This window comes from Dermacentor silvarum, chromosome 5 (assembly GCF_013339745.2).
Source record: "Dermacentor silvarum isolate Dsil-2018 chromosome 5, BIME_Dsil_1.4, whole genome shotgun sequence".
In the NCBI taxonomy this organism is placed as follows: domain Eukaryota; kingdom Metazoa; phylum Arthropoda; class Arachnida; order Ixodida; family Ixodidae; genus Dermacentor; species Dermacentor silvarum.
The window spans coordinates 77794092-77800091 of NC_051158.1; the positions used below are offsets into that span (position 1 = coordinate 77794092).

At 49.1% G+C, this 6000-nt stretch overlaps 1 protein-coding gene across 1 annotated transcript in view; it reads right to left on the bottom strand.

The window, feature by feature from the left end:
• Nucleotides 1-6000, bottom strand: part of LOC119453509 (serine/threonine-protein kinase SMG1-like) — a 143147-nt gene that overhangs the window by 46136 nt on the left and 91011 nt on the right.

Genomic DNA, 6000 nt, shown 5'->3' on the forward strand with positions numbered 1-6000 from the left:
CTGCAAGGTTGCCGTCCATGATCGCGTCAATAACGGCCGCGGTTTCGTCTGCAGTGGTTGCGGCAAGCAGTAGTTTCACTTTGACTCAGTGCAAAGCTGTCGAAGATGAAGAGCACCGGCTACATTGCGATGGACGGACAATTTGTTGGCGACCAGCTCACTAGCGAAAAAATAATCGGGATGTGCGCGCGGTAGTGAAAAGCGTCTCGGATGAAGACCCGCGCCGCGGCCGCGCTGCGAAGGATATCGCGAGGCCTTTGCCGCTGCTAGCTCTAATGATGATGATGATGTATGGTGTTTAATGGCGCAAGGGCCAAGTATGGCCAAAGAGCGCCATGCCAGTGTTTGTGAGTTTGCAGTGGAGCGATGAATTCTGAGAAATAGATGAGGCGTGGCTGTAAAGAGGCCTAAAATAGTCACTGTAAAGTGCGTAAAACATACATGTACAGTAGAACCTCGTTCATACGTTTTAAAAAAATACGCGAAAAATAAACGTACGATCCGGGAAAACGTACGATCCGAACGCAGTAAAAATTGAAGCTGACAAGCCCATATTGAGGTGCAAGGGCAGAAAACATTTATTTCTTGCAAAACATTGTTATTTTCTGCTGGTGCGTCTCACCCTTCGACAGGAACAACTCCTTTTGCACACATTGCAGACCATTGTCCGCATTTTCGTTATTTTTCGTGCGAAAGAAGCTTTGCAAGGCTTCTAGGCCAGCAAGGGCTTCGGCGAAGGTAGCCGGTGGGCGCAAGCCTTCGTTGTCGCCGCCGTCTTCAGGCGCCTCGTTCGCCACCACCTCCGCTGCGTCGTCCCCCACCACCTCCGCTACGATCTCGGCGACACTTTGCGGCTCGCAAGTCGGGACATCGTTGTCAATCGCGACGAACTCGGCGAAGGGCACATCGGCACCAGTAGACAAGAATTCCTCATCCATGTCGTAGTCGCACGCCACGGGGTCGTCCTCGCTGCACTCCGTATCCTCGGCTGCAGGCTGACGCCGAAAACCGCACTTCTTGAAGCAGTTATTCACTGTTTCACGCTTCACACTCTCCCAAGAAGTCTTCAAGTAGTGCATTGCGTCGAGAATTGATAGTTTCCCGGGGTCTTGGCCACGTGACACACGAGCAAGAAAACGTCGCACAATGCACTTGCGGTACAAATGTTTGGTGTTTTTGATGATACCAGCGTCAAGAGGCTGCAGGTGGCTGGTCGTGTTTGCTGGTAGAAACACCACACGAAGGTTGTGAAGGAATGACGTGTCCTTCGGATGGGCAGCGCAGTTGTCCAAGAACAGCAGGCCACTGCGCCCCTTGCATCCGAGTCGTCCGTCAAGGTAACGCAGGAAGGACTCAAAAAGTTCGCAAGTCATCCACGCCTTCGTGTTGTTCTTGTAGATACAAGGCAAACGAGCGATGTTCCGCAGGCATGTTGGGTTTTTCGCCTTCCCAATCATCCACGGCTTCATCATGTCACTGCCATCTTCATTGCAACAAAGCAACACAGTTATTCGGTCTTTGCTGACTTTTCCACCGTGGCAGGACTCGCCCTTCATGCTTAACGACTTGCTAGGCTGAACTCGATAAAAAAGACCTAGTTCATCCGCGTTGTAAACGTCGCGTGGATGAAAAGAATTAATTATTGTGGGGAGCAGCGATAACCACTTAGCGACGTCGGCCAGATTCACGCTTGCTGCCTCCCCATTCACTTGCCGGTAGGCGATGCCATGCCTAGCTCGAAAGCGACTTATCCACCCGTTGGAGGCGGTGAAGTCGTCAATTCCAAGAAGATCGGCAACTTCGAGTGCTTTCTCCTTAAGCACGCTGCCGTCGAAGTTAACTCCGGAGGCCCGCGCTTGCTTAAACCACTTCAACAGCGCCTCCTCCAGCTCCCCATGACGGGCTCCACGAGCTTGCTTTGTTGCGCCGCTGAATACCATGGCGTTCGTCTCGATCTCTTTCCGCTTCGACACAACGGTATTCACAGTAGACGCTGGCAGTCCAAGTTCGTTCGCTATGTCGATTCGCTTCCTCTTCGGGTTCCTGTCGACAGCCGCTAGGATATTCAGCTTGTCCTTAATCGACAAAGGCTTGCGCTTCCTCGTCGCCATGCTCGGCTGCATGCTACCGCTACCGATCGCAACTGTCACGAATTGCGCACTGCGCAGTACTGAGCTGCGTGTAGCCTTGCACTAAACCTTGCATCAGCCGCCACCAGCAGAAGCGGCGCGACTGTACAGCTAATTTTAGTGCGGCTAATGCGGCGGAGCAAAAAAAAAATAATAATAATAATAACTGCCCGTGCGCGTTACCATCGAGTACGACACTAAATCTGCGGTACCATTCGGAGAACCCAAACTTGCGTGAGGTACTGGCGCAAACAGAAGGAGAGTATTTTCGCCAGCAAAGCAACACGGAAGGCTTTGTCTATTCTGCGACGTTCCAGCCGCCACCAGCAGAAGCGGCGCGACTGTACAGCTAATTTTAGTGCGGCTAATGCGTCGGAGCCAAAAAGAAATAATAATAAATAACTGCGCGTGCGCGTTAGAATCGAGTGCGACACTAAATCTACGGTACTATTCGGAGAACCCAAAACTTGCGTGCGGTACTGGCGCAAAAAGAAGGAGAGGATTTTCGCCAGCATAACAACACGGAAGGGTTTCAGTGGACGGAAACAGAGTGTCTATTCTACGACGTTTCGCTTCGGCGATACGATCGCGTTGGTGGCCTATCTTGAAAGCGATCTGCGACGGGGAGTCCGCCGCACGCTGTTTTCGCCGCTTAGTAGTTCGCGTTGAAGCGAGGGGCGAGGTAACGCAAAGGTCGATTCGCTCGCCGTTGTTGCCGCGCTTCATCACTTCGGGCGAACGAGCAATGCAGAGAAGTCGCGGAGGGGAGAAATTGAGCTCCTCAGAGAAGCCGCGGGGGCGAATGAGCAATGCAGAGAAGTCAAGGAGGGGAGAAATTGAGCTCTGCAGAGAAGCCGCGGGGGCGAACGAGCAATACAGAGAAGTCGCGGAGGGGGGAAATTGAGCACTGCAGAGAAGCCGCGCGGGGGCCGTCTGCCACTTAGCGCTTCACAAGCACATGAGAGCGGCCTTTTTGCACACCTCAATGATAATTTTTCGCTGCAGAACGTATCATACGACCGCAGTTTGCCGCAATGCTGAACGTTGCTGCCGAATAATCGTATTTTCCGGGAACGTATTAACCGGAACTTATTAACACATTCCTCTATGGTGTGATGTTTATTTTTCGCGATTATGAACGTAGGAGCCGGGAAAACGTAGTAAGCGGGAACGTATCAACGAGGTTCTACTGTATTAATTAAGATCATGGCAATGGCTAATGAGGTGTGCTATGAAAATGAAGAATGCATTGAGGGAGAATGATACGATTTACGTGCTATAAAAATAAACTATCACAGCAGCATCCTCTGGAGAGAGGATGCGCTACGAACTTATTGGGCTAATAGCGTGTAGTACAACATCGTTCAAGAAACGGAGAACTGCTTTGGCGTTAAAAAGAGGTTCTTCACCAATAAACATCGTAGGATGAAGAGGGATATGATAGTGGTATGCTACAGGGAAATGTTTCCTTCTCTCTGTTTCGGCTTCCCGACACTCCAGTAAGACGTGGAGTACGGTCAGCCTTTCCCCACATCTGCCACAGAGGGGAGGTTCAGCACCAGTTAAAATGTATGAATGTGTACCATATGTATGTCCTATTCTAAGGCGGCAAAAGAGAACTTCAGTGTGTCGTGACTTTGTTAATGATGGCCAGTTGCCCAAAAGGGGCTTAATTACATGGAGTTTGTTCAGTGTTTGTTCATCCCATAAGTGTTGCCAATAGTTTCCGAGTTTTTTGCATAGAAATGGCTTTAAGTCTGTGACAGGAACGGGTATGGAAAAATTGCTAGGTTTTGTTGCTATGGAAGTTGCCATTTTGTCGGCAAGCTCGTTACCCTCTATACACCTGTGCCCAGGCACCCAACATATTACAACCTGCTGATTAGAAGCATACATATTGCAGAGTAATGAATAGAGGTTATTTATAACAGGATTTTTCTGTTTTCGTAGCGATTTCAAAGATTTCACGACACTTAAGGAATCTGTGAATATAATGGCCTTTGGGAGCTTGGCTTTCTTGATGTGTTTAGTAGCCGACAGTAAGGCATAGGCTGCTAGCTCTAATCATTCATGAGATGAGAATTTCAGCTTCCGCACTGCTCTTGTGCGAAATAGAAGCAAGACTTGCTGATTGATTCAGTAAATAAAAGCGTGTTGACGCAGTAAGCATTCACTTGCTGTTTTCTTGATACCCTGGATAATTGGATATGCGGTTAATTAGGACATTTTAATTTGGGGGGGGGGGGGGGGAGTTCCTTGGCGCTTCATGGAGCTTAGCAGGGTTCCCTGGAATGAACATGCTTGAGAACCCCTGCAGTGTAAATAATAACTGACGTGACTATATATTACTCTTGACTACCGGCAATTCTTGTTTATTTTTTCTTCCTTTTCTTTTTCCTCCAAAGAAATAACTGCACATGTTATTTAAATCCCATGTAGTGCCAATAAATCTTTTAGTTGTGAGTAAGCGTGTGTACGTGCCATTCTTTCATTTGTGTCTCATCTATGTGAATTGCTGTACATACAGAATTTTACAATTTCATCCTCTTTCACTGGTCAGCGTGAATACAAATAGGCTTGAAGCGTTCTGGCATTGCTGTCATTCACGTACGACTTCCGCTGATGGCTATGGCGATGCGGACCCCGCCGCTTCGTTTCGGTTGGACGCTAGCGCCATTCTTGCTCTTTTGCGTCGCACATTTGCGGTGCTCCTCGCTCGCCGAGCTCGGAAAGTTGTCCGAATAAACCGATGCGCGGCCAAATAAGTCCAAATTAACCGATTTTCCAAATTAACGAGGGTCAAATTAACGAGGTTTTACTGTACGTATACTAAGAATTCCAAATTTGCAGAATATAGTCACCGATTGATTATTCAAACCCTGATAATTCGGACTGCCTGACGGAACCACCACTGGCTCCATTTAAGATAAGAAAATTAGACGGTTATCAGCCCTGGTGAAATAAAACAAATACTCGCCAAAAATGTCAAAAAAAAATTTTATAAAGTTATACTAGCCCTGTAGCTTTAACAAGGCTGCTTCAGTAGTAGCCAATGTCTGATTTTTCGGAATCCCTAGGGGCCGCAAAAACATTTGAAAAATTGGGCCATCCGAAAAAACTGAATGCATGCCTTTTACTGCCCCAAGTGCTCAAATCGCCACAGGCACATCCGAAATAGCTCTGATGTCCTGCCAGTGCACTTATTAAGTGTATCGGTGCTTGTACTGTGATAGGAGTTGCGGGTGCATGCGTGTATAATTAAAGAATACACACCGTATCCCATGAGAATTGCCCCTTCCTACTCATGGTATGCTTCACTGCACCACTTTGCGTATGTTTCACTGCGTAACACTGCTGTATTGAGGCAAGGCTGACTTTTGGGAACCGGCATTATGCAATGCGTTGTGCTTTCCGAGCTTCGAAGCCATTGGTGAGGATTACAAAGGCGGAGTCGGCGCCACTGCTAACAGCGGCGAATTGTTTCAATTAACAACACGGCACCGAACAGAAAGAAGCTTGGTAGCGAATGTCGAAGTAGCTAGGCCTAGCATTGCGGCGGTGGTGGCTACGGCTGCCAGCAGATCTGCAAGCAAGAGCGCCACTTCAAGCCCCATCAATGGTGCCCTCACTTGGCCAGGGTGAAGTCCTGATGCAGGCCGTCGAGCCAGTGCTGCCAGTGTTGAAGCCGGTGGCTTGGCTGGTGCCAGCCATGCGGGGGGCCCTGCACCACGATGGCCGAGTATGTGCCCAGCAGCTCCAGGGCCGTCTGCAGTGACTGGCGCAACTGCTGGACCAGTGCCAGCAGTTCACCTTCGCTCTGTTCACACTGCAGGAGAAAGACAAACACAGAACAGTCAATAGCGGATGCATT